Raw genomic sequence first — 12,527 nt, 5'->3', positions numbered from 1 at the left:
CATACGAAGCTAGGCATCGTCGTAACCCGTTACGTTCGTTACGCAAGGCTCACGAGAGGGGCGCAGGTTGCATCCGCGTAGACACAAAATTTTGCGCCGCCCAGCGTGGGGCTCGAACCCACGACCCTGAGATTAAGAGTCTCATGCTCTACCGACTGAGCTAGCCGGGCTCCACACAATGCTTTACGAGCCATACAATACTGATGGGACCTGCGACCATCTATGGAAGATCCTTTTGACTACAGCTTATCTCCTGCTGCCACAAATGAGCTACAATCCCATTCAATGAAAAATTGTCTCCGAAAGGCATCAAATCTGCTTCAAATGATACGTGGCTATCAGCACCATTATTCAACACACATGCTCGACTGTGCGCAGACGCCTGTGGCGTAGCTCTTGGGCCCTGAATCAGACGCAGTAGTTCCAACAAAAACTCTCCTGAACGGCTCTGTGCCGAAAATTTCGCTACAGATCACCCTTGTCTTGCTTGAGCTTCAGGTAGACGCCGGTTTGCAGCCAGGAAGCGGACAGCGGCAACTTTCAACTAGTTTTGTAGTACTCAAACAACACAGTAAAACAGCATGCATCTTTTGCAGAACTGGAAAAACTCGACCGTGACAGGATTCGAACCTGCAATCTTCGGATCCGAAGTCCGACGCCTTATCCATTAGGCCACACGGTCACTGGCGCAATACGCTTCCCCAAACACACCTCATTACCGCCATTTGTGCACTTCCCGGAATGAATTTACCATCTTTGACGCAATTCTCCAATTTCAGTACTAAAAATGCGACGCTACTTCTTGCTGTGTCCCATCGCAAGTTACATTCAAGCCCTTATGACGCTCATCAAACAAGAGCGTGCAAATCAGCTTCAATCGCTTAGTGCCATCTCAGTCGGTTGCAGAAGGTACCTCACCCTATGAGATACAATGGCGAGTTGCCGCTATTACCAAAGCGGCGGCGGCGCCGACGACGACGACAGCCGCGAGGGTCTGTATCAGGGGTAGAAAATACATCACAAGAACTAAGTATTTCACGTCGGCATTCTCCGGAGACTCCCAAAAGCAGCAGTTTCTGTTGCCTACTTTAATAGCACCATTCGCACTATTCATTTGCGAGAGCATTTCTTAAATACCGCACCCATTTATAATTTGTTTTATCCTTGACCGCTTTTTTCGAAAGGGCCACGGTGGGAGGGGCTTTTACAAAATTCATTTGCCTCCTGTGAGGATCGAACTCACGACCTCTGGTTTACTAGACCAGCGCTCTGCCACTGAGCTAAGGAGGCGCCTCCTAGCGCGCTTTTCGGGTACTTTGTTCTTATGGACTAGTGAATCGGAGATCTTCAGCTGGAAACGCACCGCATTAGCGACCATTATTTGCATTTAGTTAGCACAGCTGCTGCTTTCCTACACATCTCACACGATATCGATGTACACCTAAAATTCCAAAACAACACATTTATTTCATTTCAGAGTTACTTTCAGCTTCAAATACCATTCCTCTGATATTCATACGAAGCTAGGCATCGTCGTAACCCGTTACGTTCGTTACGCAAGGCTCACGAGAGGGGCGCAGGTTGCATCCGCGTAGACACAAAATTTTGCGCCGCCCAGCGTGGGGCTCGAACCCACGACCCTGAGATTAAGAGTCTCATGCTCTACCGACTGAGCTAGCCGGGCTCCACACAATGCTTTACGAGCCATACAATACTGATGGGACCTGCGACCATCTATGGAAGATCCTTTTGACTACAGCTTATCTCCTGCTGCCACAAATGAGCTACAATCCCATTCAATGAAAAATTGTCTCCGAAAGGCATCAAATCTGCTTCAAATGATACGTGGCTATCAGCACCATTATTCAACACACATGCTCGACTGTGCGCAGACGCCTGTGGCGTAGCTCTTGGGCCCTGAATCAGACGCAGTAGTTCCAACAAAAACTCTCCTGAACGGCTCTGTGCCGAAAATTTCGCTACAGATCACCCTTGTCTTGCTTGAGCTTCAGGTAGACGCCGGTTTGCAGCCAGGAAGCGGACAGCGGCAACTTTCAACTAGTTTTGTAGTACTCAAACAACACAGTAAAACAGCATGCATCTTTTGCAGAACTGGAAAAACTCGACCGTGACAGGATTCGAACCTGCAATCTTCGGATCCGAAGTCCGACGCCTTATCCATTAGGCCACACGGTCACTGGCGCAATACGCTTCCCCAAACACACCTCATTACCGCCATTTGTGCACTTCCCGGAATGAATTTACCATCTTTGACGCAATTCTCCAATTTCAGTACTAAAAATGCGACGCTACTTCTTGCTGTGTCCCATCGCAAGTTACATTCAAGCCCTTATGACGCTCATCAAACAAGAGCGTGCAAATCAGCTTCAATCGCTTAGTGCCATCTCAGTCGGTTGCAGAAGGTACCTCACCCTATGAGATACAATGGCGAGTTGCCGCTATTACCAAAGCGGCGGCGGCGCCGACGACGACGACAGCCGCGAGGGTCTGTATCAGGGGTAGAAAATACATCACAAGAACTAAGTATTTCACGTCGGCATTCTCCGGAGACTCCCAAAAGCAGCAGTTTCTGGTGCCTACTTTAATAGCACCATTCGCACTATTCATTTGCGAGAGCATTTCTTAAATACCGCACCCATTTATAATTTGTTTTATCCTTGACCGCTTTTTTCGAAAGGGCCACGGTGGGAGGGGCTTTTACAAAATTCATTTGCCTCCTGTGAGGATCGAACTCACGACCTCTGGTTTACTAGACCAGCGCTCTGCCACTGAGCTAAGGAGGCGCCTCCTAGCGCGCTTTTCGGGTACTTTGTTCTTATGGACTAGTGAATCGGAGATCTTCAGCTGGAAACGCACCGCATTAGCGACCATTATTTGCATTTAGTTAGCACAGCTGCTGCTTTCCTACACATCTCACACGATATCGATGTACACCTAAAATTCCAAAACAACACATTTATTTCATTTCAGAGTTACTTTCAGCTTCAAATACCATTCCTCTGATATTCATACGAAGCTAGGCATCGTCGTAACCCGTTACGTTCGTTACGCAAGGCTCACGAGAGGGGCGCAGGTTGCATCCGCGTAGACACAAAATTTTGCGCCGCCCAGCGTGGGGCTCGAACCCACGACCCTGAGATTAAGAGTCTCATGCTCTACCGACTGAGCTAGCCGGGCTCCACACAATGCTTTACGAGCCATACAATACTGATGGGACCTGCGACCATCTATGGAAGATCCTTTTGACTACAGCTTATCTCCTGCTGCCACAAATGAGCTACAATCCCATTCAATGAAAAATTGTCTCCGAAAGGCATCAAATCTGCTTCAAATGATACGTGGCTATCAGCACCATTATTCAACACACATGCTCGACTGTGCGCAGACGCCTGTGGCGTAGCTCTTGGGCCCTGAATCAGACGCAGTAGTTCCAACAAAAACTCTCCTGAACGGCTCTGTGCCGAAAATTTCGCTACAGATCACCCTTGTCTTGCTTGAGCTTCAGGTAGACGCCGGTTTGCAGCCAGGAAGCGGACAGCGGCAACTTTCAACTAGTTTTGTAGTACTCAAACAACACAGTAAAACAGCATGCATCTTTTGCAGAACTGGAAAAACTCGACCGTGACAGGATTCGAACCTGCAATCTTCGGATCCGAAGTCCGACGCCTTATCCATTAGGCCACACGGTCACTGGCGCAATACGCTTCCCCAAACACACCTCATTACCGCCATTTGTGCACTTCCCGGAATGAATTTACCATCTTTGACGCAATTCTCCAATTTCAGTACTAAAAATGCGACGCTACTTCTTGCTGTGTCCCATCGCAAGTTACATTCAAGCCCTTATGACGCTCATCAAACAAGAGCGTGCAAATCAGCTTCAATCGCTTAGTGCCATCTCAGTCGGTTGCAGAAGGTACCTCACCCTATGAGATACAATGGCGAGTTGCCGCTATTACCAAAGCGGCGGCGGCGCCGACGACGACGACAGCCGCGAGGGTCTGTATCAGGGGTAGAAAATACATCACAAGAACTAAGTATTTCACGTCGGCATTCTCCGGAGACTCCCAAAAGCAGCAGTTTCTGGTGCCTACTTTAATAGCACCATTCGCACTATTCATTTGCGAGAGCATTTCTTAAATACCGCACCCATTTATAATTTGTTTTATCCTTGACCGCTTTTTTCGAAAGGGCCACGGTGGGAGGGGCTTTTACAAAATTCATTTGCCTCCTGTGAGGATCGAACTCACGACCTCTGGTTTACTAGACCAGCGCTCTGCCACTGAGCTAAGGAGGCGCCTCCTAGCGCGCTTTTCGGGTACTTTGTTCTTATGGACTAGTGAATCGGAGATCTTCAGCTGGAAACGCACCGCATTAGCGACCATTATTTGCATTTAGTTAGCACAGCTGCTGCTTTCCTACACATCTCACACGATATCGATGTACACCTAAAATTCCAAAACAACACATTTATTTCATTTCAGAGTTACTTTCAGCTTCAAATACCATTCCTCTGATATTCATACGAAGCTAGGCATCGTCGTAACCCGTTACGTTCGTTACGCAAGGCTCACGAGAGGGGCGCAGGTTGCATCCGCGTAGACACAAAATTTTGCGCCGCCCAGCGTGGGGCTCGAACCCACGACCCTGAGATTAAGAGTCTCATGCTCTACCGACTGAGCTAGCCGGGCTCCACACAATGCTTTACGAGCCATACAATACTGATGGGACCTGCGACCATCTATGGAAGATCCTTTTGACTACAGCTTATCTCCTGCTGCCACAAATGAGCTACAATCCCATTCAATGAAAAATTGTCTCCGAAAGGCATCAAATCTGCTTCAAATGATACGTGGCTATCAGCACCATTATTCAACACACATGCTCGACTGTGCGCAGACGCCTGTGGCGTAGCTCTTGGGCCCTGAATCAGACGCAGTAGTTCCAACAAAAACTCTCCTGAACGGCTCTGTGCCGAAAATTTCGCTACAGATCACCCTTGTCTTGCTTGAGCTTCAGGTAGACGCCGGTTTGCAGCCAGGAAGCGGACAGCAGCAACTTTCAACTAGTTTTGTAGTACTCAAACAACACAGTAAAACAGCATGCATCTTTTGCAGAACTGGAAAAACTCGACCGTGACAGGATTCGAACCTGCAATCTTCGGATCCGAAGTCCGACGCCTTATCCATTAGGCCACACGGTCACTGGCGCAATACGCTTCCCCAAACACACCTCATTACCGCCATTTGTGCACTTCCCGGAATGAATTTACCATCTTTGACGCAATTCTCCAATTTCAGTACTAAAAATGCGACGCTACTTCTTGCTGTGTCCCATCGCAAGTTACATTCAAGCCCTTATGACGCTCATCAAACAAGAGCGTGCAAATCAGCTTCAATCGCTTAGTGCCATCTCAGTCGGTTGCAGAAGGTACCTCACCCTATGAGATACAATGGCGAGTTGCCGCTATTACCAAAGCGGCGGCGGCGCCGACGACGACGACAGCCGCGAGGGTCTGTATCAGGGGTAGAAAATACATCACAAGAACTAAGTATTTCACGTCGGCATTCTCCGGAGACTCCCAAAAGCAGCAGTTTCTGGTGCCTACTTTAATAGCACCATTCGCACTATTCATTTGCGAGAGCATTTCTTAAATACCGCACCCATTTATAATTTGTTTTATCCTTGACCGCTTTTTTCGAAAGGGCCACGGTGGGAGGGGCTTTTACAAAATTCATTTGCCTCCTGTGAGGATCGAACTCACGACCTCTGGTTTACTAGACCAGCGCTCTGCCACTGAGCTAAGGAGGCGCCTCCTAGCGCGCTTTTCGGGTACTTTGTTCTTATGGACTAGTGAATCGGAGATCTTCAGCTGGAAACGCACCGCATTAGCGACCATTATTTGCATTTAGTTAGCACAGCTGCTGCTTTCCTACACATCTCACACGATATCGATGTACACCTAAAATTCCAAAACAACACATTTATTTCATTTCAGAGTTACTTTCAGCTTCAAATACCATTCCTCTGATATTCATACGAAGCTAGGCATCGTCGTAACCCGTTACGTTCGTTACGCAAGGCTCACGAGAGGGGCGCAGGTTGCATCCGCGTAGACACAAAATTTTGCGCCGCCCAGCGTGGGGCTCGAACCCACGACCCTGAGATTAAGAGTCTCATGCTCTACCGACTGAGCTAGCCGGGCTCCACACAATGCTTTACGAGCCATACAATACTGATGGGACCTGCGACCATCTATGGAAGATCCTTTTGACTACAGCTTATCTCCTGCTGCCACAAATGAGCTACAATCCCATTCAATGAAAAATTGTCTCCGAAAGGCATCAAATCTGCTTCAAATGATACGTGGCTATCAGCACCATTATTCAACACACATGCTCGACTGTGCGCAGACGCCTGTGGCGTAGCTCTTGGGCCCTGAATCAGACGCAGTAGTTCCAACAAAAACTCTCCTGAACGGCTCTGTGCCGAAAATTTCGCTACACATCACCCTTGTCTTGCTTGAGCTTCAGGTAGACGCCGGTTTGCAGCCAGGAAGCGGACAGCAGCAACTTTCAACTAGTTTTGTAGTACTCAAACAACACAGTAAAACAGCATGCATCTTTTGCAGAACTGGAAAAACTCGACCGTGACAGGATTCGAACCTGCAATCTTCGGATCCGAAGTCCGACGCCTTATCCATTAGGCCACACGGTCACTGGCGCAATACGCTTCCCCAAACACACCTCATTACCGCCATTTGTGCACTTCCCGGAATGAATTTACCATCTTTGACGCAATTCTCCAATTTCAGTACTAAAAATGCGACGCTACTTCTTGCTGTGTCCCATCGCAAGTTACATTCAAGCCCTTATGACGCTCATCAAACAAGAGCGTGCAAATCAGCTTCAATCGCTTAGTGCCATCTCAGTCGGTTGCAGAAGGTACCTCACCCTATGAGATACAATGGCGAGTTGCCGCTATTACCAAAGCGGCGGCGGCGCCGACGACGACGACGACAGCCGCGAGGGTCTGTATCAGGGGTAGAAAATACATTACAAGAACTAAGTATTTCACGTCGGCATTCTCCGGAGACTCCCAAAAGCAGCAGTTTCTGGTGCCTACTTTAATAGCACCATTCGCACTATTCATTTGCGAGAGCATTTCTTAAATACCGCACCCATTTATAATTTGTTTTATCCTTGACCGCTTTTTTCGAAAGGGCCACGGTGGGAGGGGCTTTTACAAAATTCATTTGCCTCCTGTGAGGATCGAACTCACGACCTCTGGTTTACTAGACCAGCGCTCTGCCACTGAGCTAAGGAGGCGCCTCCTAGCGCGCTTTTCGGGTACTTTGTTCTTATGGACTAGTGAATCGGAGATCTTCAGCTGGAAACGCACCGCATTAGCGACCATTATTTGCATTTAGTTAGCACAGCTGCTGCTTTCCTACACATCTCACACGATATCGATGTACACCTAAAATTCCAAAACAACACATTTATTTCATTTCAGAGTTACTTTCAGCTTCAAATACCATTCCTCTGATATTCATACGAAGCTAGGCATCGTCGTAACCCGTTACGTTCGTTACGCAAGGCTCACGAGAGGGGCGCAGGTTGCATCCGCGTAGACACAAAATTTTGCGCCGCCCAGCGTGGGGCTCGAACCCACGACCCTGAGATTAAGAGTCTCATGCTCTACCGACTGAGCTAGCCGGGCTCCACACAATGCTTTACGAGCCATACAATACTGATGGGACCTGCGACCATCTATGGAAGATCCTTTTGACTACAGCTTATCTCCTGCTGCCACAAATGAGCTACAATCCCATTCAATGAAAAATTGTCTCCGAAAGGCATCAAATCTGCTTCAAATGATACGTGGCTATCAGCACCATTATTCAACACACATGCTCGACTGTGCGCAGACGCCTGTGGCGTAGCTCTTGGGCCCTGAATCAGACGCAGTAGTTCCAACAAAAACTCTCCTGAACGGCTCTGTGCCGAAAATTTCGCTACAGATCACCCTTGTCTTGCTTGAGCTTCAGGTAGACGCCGGTTTGCAGCCAGGAAGCGGACAGCAGCAACTTTCAACTAGTTTTGTAGTACTCAAACAACACAGTAAAACAGCATGCATCTTTTGCAGAACTGGAAAAACTCGACCGTGACAGGATTCGAACCTGCAATCTTCGGATCCGAAGTCCGACGCCTTATCCATTAGGCCACACGGTCACTGGCGCAATACGCTTCCCCAAACACACCTCATTACCGCCATTTGTGCACTTCCCGGAATGAATTTACCATCTTTGACGCAATTCTCCAATTTCAGTACTAAAAATGCGACGCTACTTCTTGCTGTGTCCCATCGCAAGTTACATTCAAGCCCTTATGACGCTCATCAAACAAGAGCGTGCAAATCAGCTTCAATCGCTTAGTGCCATCTCAGTCGGTTGCAGAAGGTACCTCACCCTATGAGATACAATGGCGAGTTGCCGCTATTACCAAAGCGGCGGCGGCGCCGACGACGACGACAGCCGCGAGGGTCTGTATCAGGGGTAGAAAATACATCACAAGAACTAAGTATTTCACGTCGGCATTCTCCGGAGACTCCCAAAAGCAGCAGTTTCTGGTGCCTACTTTAATAGCACCATTCGCACTATTCATTTGCGAGAGCATTTCTTAAATACCGCACCCATTTATAATTTGTTTTATCCTTGACCGCTTTTTTCGAAAGGGCCACGGTGGGAGGGGCTTTTACAAAATTCATTTGCCTCCTGTGAGGATCGAACTCACGACCTCTGGTTTACTAGACCAGCGCTCTGCCACTGAGCTAAGGAGGCGCCTCCTAGCGCGCTTTTCGGGTACTTTGTTCTTATGGACTAGTGAATCGGAGATCTTCAGCTGGAAACGCACCGCATTAGCGACCATTATTTGCATTTAGTTAGCACAGCTGCTGCTTTCCTACACATCTCACACGATATCGATGTACACCTAAAATTCCAAAACAACACATTTATTTCATTTCAGAGTTACTTTCAGCTTCAAATACCATTCCTCTGATATTCATACGAAGCTAGGCATCGTCGTAACCCGTTACGTTCGTTACGCAAGGCTCACGAGAGGGGCGCAGGTTGCATCCGCGTAGACACAAAATTTTGCGCCGCCCAGCGTGGGGCTCGAACCCACGACCCTGAGATTAAGAGTCTCATGCTCTACCGACTGAGCTAGCCGGGCTCCACACAATGCTTTACGAGCCATACAATACTGATGGGACCTGCGACCATCTATGGAAGATCCTTTTGACTACAGCTTATCTCCTGCTGCCACAAATGAGCTACAATCCCATTCAATGAAAAATTGTCTCCGAAAGGCATCAAATCTGCTTCAAATGATACGTGGCTATCAGCACCATTATTCAACACACATGCTCGACTGTGCGCAGACGCCTGTGGCGTAGCTCTTGGGCCCTGAATCAGACGCAGTAGTTCCAACAAAAACTCTCCTGAACGGCTCTGTGCCGAAAATTTCGCTACAGATCACCCTTGTCTTGCTTGAGCTTCAGGTAGACGCCGGTTTGCAGCCAGGAAGCGGACAGCAGCAACTTTCAACTAGTTTTGTAGTACTCAAACAACACAGTAAAACAGCATGCATCTTTTGCAGAACTGGAAAAACTCGACCGTGACAGGATTCGAACCTGCAATCTTCGGATCCGAAGTCCGACGCCTTATCCATTAGGCCACACGGTCACTGGCGCAATACGCTTCCCCAAACACACCTCATTACCGCCATTTGTGCACTTCCCGGAATGAATTTACCATCTTTGACGCAATTCTCCAATTTCAGTACTAAAAATGCGACGCTACTTCTTGCTGTGTCCCATCGCAAGTTACATTCAAGCCCTTATGACGCTCATCAAACAAGAGCGTGCAAATCAGCTTCAATCGCTTAGTGCCATCTCAGTCGGTTGCAGAAGGTACCTCACCCTATGAGATACAATGGCGAGTTGCCGCTATTACCAAAGCGGCGGCGGCGCCGACGACGACGACAGCCGCGAGGGTCTGTATCAGGGGTAGAAAATACATCACAAGAACTAAGTATTTCACGTCGGCATTCTCCGGAGACTCCCAAAAGCAGCAGTTTCTGGTGCCTACTTTAATAGCACCATTCGCACTATTCATTTGCGAGAGCATTTCTTAAATACCGCACCCATTTATAATTTGTTTTATCCTTGACCGCTTTTTTCGAAAGGGCCACGGTGGGAGGGGCTTTTACAAAATTCATTTGCCTCCTGTGAGGATCGAACTCACGACCTCTGGTTTACTAGACCAGCACTCTGCCACTGAGCTAAGGAGGCGCCTCCTAGCGCGCTTTTCGGGTACTTTGTTCTTATGGACTAGTGAATCGGAGATCTTCAGCTGGAAACGCACCGCATTAGCGACCATTATTTGCATTTAGTTAGCACAGCTGCTGCTTTCCTACACATCTCACACGATATCGATGTACACCTAAAATTCCAAAACAACACATTTATTTCATTTCAGAGTTACTTTCAGCTTCAAATACCATTCCTCTGATATTCATACGAAGCTAGGCATCGTCGTAACCCGTTACGTTCGTTACGCAAGGCTCACGAGAGGGGCGCAGGTTGCATCCGCGTAGACACAAAATTTTGCGCCGCCCAGCGTGGGGCTCGAACCCACGACCCTGAGATTAAGAGTCTCATGCTCTACCGACTGAGCTAGCCGGGCTCCACACAATGCTTTACGAGCCATACAATACTGATGGGACCTGCGACCATCTATGGAAGATCCTTTTGACTACAGCTTATCTCCTGCTGCCACAAATGAGCTACAATCCCATTCAATGAAAAATTGTCTCCGAAAGGCATCAAATCTGCTTCAAATGATACGTGGCTATCAGCACCATTATTCAACACACATGCTCGACTGTGCGCAGACGCCTGTGGCGTAGCTCTTGGGCCCTGAATCAGACGCAGTAGTTCCAACAAAAACTCTCCTGAACGGCTCTGTGCCGAAAATTTCGCTACAGATCACCCTTGTCTTGCTTGAGCTTCAGGTAGACGCCGGTTTGCAGCCAGGAAGCGGACAGCGGCAACTTTCAACTAGTTTTGTAGTACTCAAACAACACAGTAAAACAGCATGCATCTTTTGCAGAACTGGAAAAACTCGACCGTGACAGGATTCGAACCTGCAATCTTCGGATCCGAAGTCCGACGCCTTATCCATTAGGCCACACGGTCACTGGCGCAATACGCTTCCCCAAACACACCTCATTACCGCCATTTGTGCACTTCCCGGAATGAATTTACCATCTTTGACGCAATTCTCCAATTTCAGTACTAAAAATGCGACGCTACTTCTTGCTGTGTCCCATCGCAAGTTACATTCAAGCCCTTATGACGCTCATCAAACAAGAGCGTGCAAATCAGCTTCAATCGCTTAGTGCCATCTCAGTCGGTTGCAGAAGGTACCTCACCCTATGAGATACAATGGCGAGTTGCCGCTATTACCAAAGCGGCGGCGGCGCCGACGACGACGACAGCCGCGAGGGTCTGTATCAGGGGTAGAAAATACATCACAAGAACTAAGTATTTCACGTCGGCATTCTCCGGAGACTCCCAAAAGCAGCAGTTTCTGGTGCCTACTTTAATAGCACCATTCGCACTATTCATTTGCGAGAGCATTTCTTAAATACCGCACCCATTTATAATTTGTTTTATCCTTGACCGCTTTTTTCGAAAGGGCCACGGTGGGAGGGGCTTTTACAAAATTCATTTGCCTCCTGTGAGGATCGAACTCACGACCTCTGGTTTACTAGACCAGCGCTCTGCCACTGAGCTAAGGAGGCGCCTCCTAGCGCGCTTTTCGGGTACTTTGTTCTTATGGACTAGTGAATCGGAGATCTTCAGCTGGAAACGCACCGCATTAGCGACCATTATTTGCATTTAGTTAGCACAGCTGCTGCTTTCCTACACATCTCACACGATATCGATGTACACCTAAAATTCCAAAACAACACATTTATTTCATTTCAGAGTTACTTTCAGCTTCAAATACCATTCCTCTGATATTCATACGAAGCTAGGCATCGTCGTAACCCGTTACGTTCGTTACGCAAGGCTCACGAGAGGGGCGCAGGTTGCATCCGCGTAGACACAAAATTTTGCGCCGCCCAGCGTGGGGCTCGAACCCACGACCCTGAGATTAAGAGTCTCATGCTCTACCGACTGAGCTAGCCGGGCTCCACACAATGCTTTACGAGCCATACAATACTGATGGGACCTGCGACCATCTATGGAAGATCCTTTTGACTACAGCTTATCTCCTGCTGCCACAAATGAGCTACAATCCCATTCAATGAAAAATTGTCTCCGAAAGGCATCAAATCTGCTTCAAATGATACGTGGCTATCAGCACCATTATTCAACACACATGCTCGACTGTGCGCAGACGCCTGTGGCGTAGCTCTTGGGCCCTGAATCAG

At 48.2% G+C, this 12,527-nt stretch overlaps 25 non-coding genes across 25 annotated transcripts; all 25 read right to left on the bottom strand.

Moving 5' to 3' along the window:
* Window positions 1–97: 97 nt before the first annotated feature.
* On the bottom strand, window positions 98–170 carry Trnak-cuu (transfer RNA lysine (anticodon CUU)). The gene has a single exon. It is a non-coding gene; the product is annotated as a tRNA-Lys (tRNA).
* A 439-nt stretch (window positions 171–609) lies between these two features.
* Window positions 610–682, bottom strand: Trnar-ucg (transfer RNA arginine (anticodon UCG)). The gene has a single exon. It is a non-coding gene; the product is annotated as a tRNA-Arg (tRNA).
* A 536-nt stretch (window positions 683–1,218) lies between these two features.
* Trnat-agu (transfer RNA threonine (anticodon AGU)) lies at window positions 1,219–1,290 on the bottom strand. The gene has a single exon. It is a non-coding gene; the product is annotated as a tRNA-Thr (tRNA).
* Window positions 1,291–1,611: 321 nt separating this feature from the next.
* Trnak-cuu (transfer RNA lysine (anticodon CUU)) lies at window positions 1,612–1,684 on the bottom strand. Its single transcript has one exon. It is a non-coding gene; the product is annotated as a tRNA-Lys (tRNA).
* A 439-nt stretch (window positions 1,685–2,123) lies between these two features.
* Trnar-ucg (transfer RNA arginine (anticodon UCG)) lies at window positions 2,124–2,196 on the bottom strand. The gene has a single exon. It is a non-coding gene; the product is annotated as a tRNA-Arg (tRNA).
* A 536-nt stretch (window positions 2,197–2,732) lies between these two features.
* On the bottom strand, window positions 2,733–2,804 carry Trnat-agu (transfer RNA threonine (anticodon AGU)). Its single transcript has one exon. It is a non-coding gene; the product is annotated as a tRNA-Thr (tRNA).
* Window positions 2,805–3,125: 321 nt separating this feature from the next.
* Trnak-cuu (transfer RNA lysine (anticodon CUU)) lies at window positions 3,126–3,198 on the bottom strand. The gene has a single exon. It is a non-coding gene; the product is annotated as a tRNA-Lys (tRNA).
* A 439-nt stretch (window positions 3,199–3,637) lies between these two features.
* On the bottom strand, window positions 3,638–3,710 carry Trnar-ucg (transfer RNA arginine (anticodon UCG)). The gene has a single exon. It is a non-coding gene; the product is annotated as a tRNA-Arg (tRNA).
* Window positions 3,711–4,246: 536 nt separating this feature from the next.
* Window positions 4,247–4,318, bottom strand: Trnat-agu (transfer RNA threonine (anticodon AGU)). Its single transcript has one exon. It is a non-coding gene; the product is annotated as a tRNA-Thr (tRNA).
* Window positions 4,319–4,639: 321 nt separating this feature from the next.
* Trnak-cuu (transfer RNA lysine (anticodon CUU)) lies at window positions 4,640–4,712 on the bottom strand. Its single transcript has one exon. It is a non-coding gene; the product is annotated as a tRNA-Lys (tRNA).
* Window positions 4,713–5,151: 439 nt separating this feature from the next.
* Window positions 5,152–5,224, bottom strand: Trnar-ucg (transfer RNA arginine (anticodon UCG)). Its single transcript has one exon. It is a non-coding gene; the product is annotated as a tRNA-Arg (tRNA).
* A 536-nt stretch (window positions 5,225–5,760) lies between these two features.
* On the bottom strand, window positions 5,761–5,832 carry Trnat-agu (transfer RNA threonine (anticodon AGU)). The gene has a single exon. It is a non-coding gene; the product is annotated as a tRNA-Thr (tRNA).
* Window positions 5,833–6,153: 321 nt separating this feature from the next.
* On the bottom strand, window positions 6,154–6,226 carry Trnak-cuu (transfer RNA lysine (anticodon CUU)). Its single transcript has one exon. It is a non-coding gene; the product is annotated as a tRNA-Lys (tRNA).
* Window positions 6,227–6,665: 439 nt separating this feature from the next.
* Window positions 6,666–6,738, bottom strand: Trnar-ucg (transfer RNA arginine (anticodon UCG)). Its single transcript has one exon. It is a non-coding gene; the product is annotated as a tRNA-Arg (tRNA).
* Window positions 6,739–7,277: 539 nt separating this feature from the next.
* On the bottom strand, window positions 7,278–7,349 carry Trnat-agu (transfer RNA threonine (anticodon AGU)). The gene has a single exon. It is a non-coding gene; the product is annotated as a tRNA-Thr (tRNA).
* Window positions 7,350–7,670: 321 nt separating this feature from the next.
* Window positions 7,671–7,743, bottom strand: Trnak-cuu (transfer RNA lysine (anticodon CUU)). Its single transcript has one exon. It is a non-coding gene; the product is annotated as a tRNA-Lys (tRNA).
* A 439-nt stretch (window positions 7,744–8,182) lies between these two features.
* On the bottom strand, window positions 8,183–8,255 carry Trnar-ucg (transfer RNA arginine (anticodon UCG)). Its single transcript has one exon. It is a non-coding gene; the product is annotated as a tRNA-Arg (tRNA).
* Window positions 8,256–8,791: 536 nt separating this feature from the next.
* Window positions 8,792–8,863, bottom strand: Trnat-agu (transfer RNA threonine (anticodon AGU)). The gene has a single exon. It is a non-coding gene; the product is annotated as a tRNA-Thr (tRNA).
* A 321-nt stretch (window positions 8,864–9,184) lies between these two features.
* On the bottom strand, window positions 9,185–9,257 carry Trnak-cuu (transfer RNA lysine (anticodon CUU)). The gene has a single exon. It is a non-coding gene; the product is annotated as a tRNA-Lys (tRNA).
* A 439-nt stretch (window positions 9,258–9,696) lies between these two features.
* Trnar-ucg (transfer RNA arginine (anticodon UCG)) lies at window positions 9,697–9,769 on the bottom strand. Its single transcript has one exon. It is a non-coding gene; the product is annotated as a tRNA-Arg (tRNA).
* Window positions 9,770–10,305: 536 nt separating this feature from the next.
* Trnat-agu (transfer RNA threonine (anticodon AGU)) lies at window positions 10,306–10,377 on the bottom strand. Its single transcript has one exon. It is a non-coding gene; the product is annotated as a tRNA-Thr (tRNA).
* A 321-nt stretch (window positions 10,378–10,698) lies between these two features.
* Window positions 10,699–10,771, bottom strand: Trnak-cuu (transfer RNA lysine (anticodon CUU)). The gene has a single exon. It is a non-coding gene; the product is annotated as a tRNA-Lys (tRNA).
* Window positions 10,772–11,210: 439 nt separating this feature from the next.
* Trnar-ucg (transfer RNA arginine (anticodon UCG)) lies at window positions 11,211–11,283 on the bottom strand. Its single transcript has one exon. It is a non-coding gene; the product is annotated as a tRNA-Arg (tRNA).
* A 536-nt stretch (window positions 11,284–11,819) lies between these two features.
* Window positions 11,820–11,891, bottom strand: Trnat-agu (transfer RNA threonine (anticodon AGU)). The gene has a single exon. It is a non-coding gene; the product is annotated as a tRNA-Thr (tRNA).
* Window positions 11,892–12,212: 321 nt separating this feature from the next.
* Trnak-cuu (transfer RNA lysine (anticodon CUU)) lies at window positions 12,213–12,285 on the bottom strand. The gene has a single exon. It is a non-coding gene; the product is annotated as a tRNA-Lys (tRNA).
* Window positions 12,286–12,527: the final 242 nt, after the last annotated feature.

The sequence above is a fragment of the Schistocerca nitens genome, chromosome 8 (assembly GCF_023898315.1).
Source record: "Schistocerca nitens isolate TAMUIC-IGC-003100 chromosome 8, iqSchNite1.1, whole genome shotgun sequence".
Classification (NCBI taxonomy): Eukaryota; Metazoa; Arthropoda; class Insecta; order Orthoptera; family Acrididae; genus Schistocerca; species Schistocerca nitens.
This window is presented reverse-complemented; position numbering and strand designations above follow the sequence as displayed.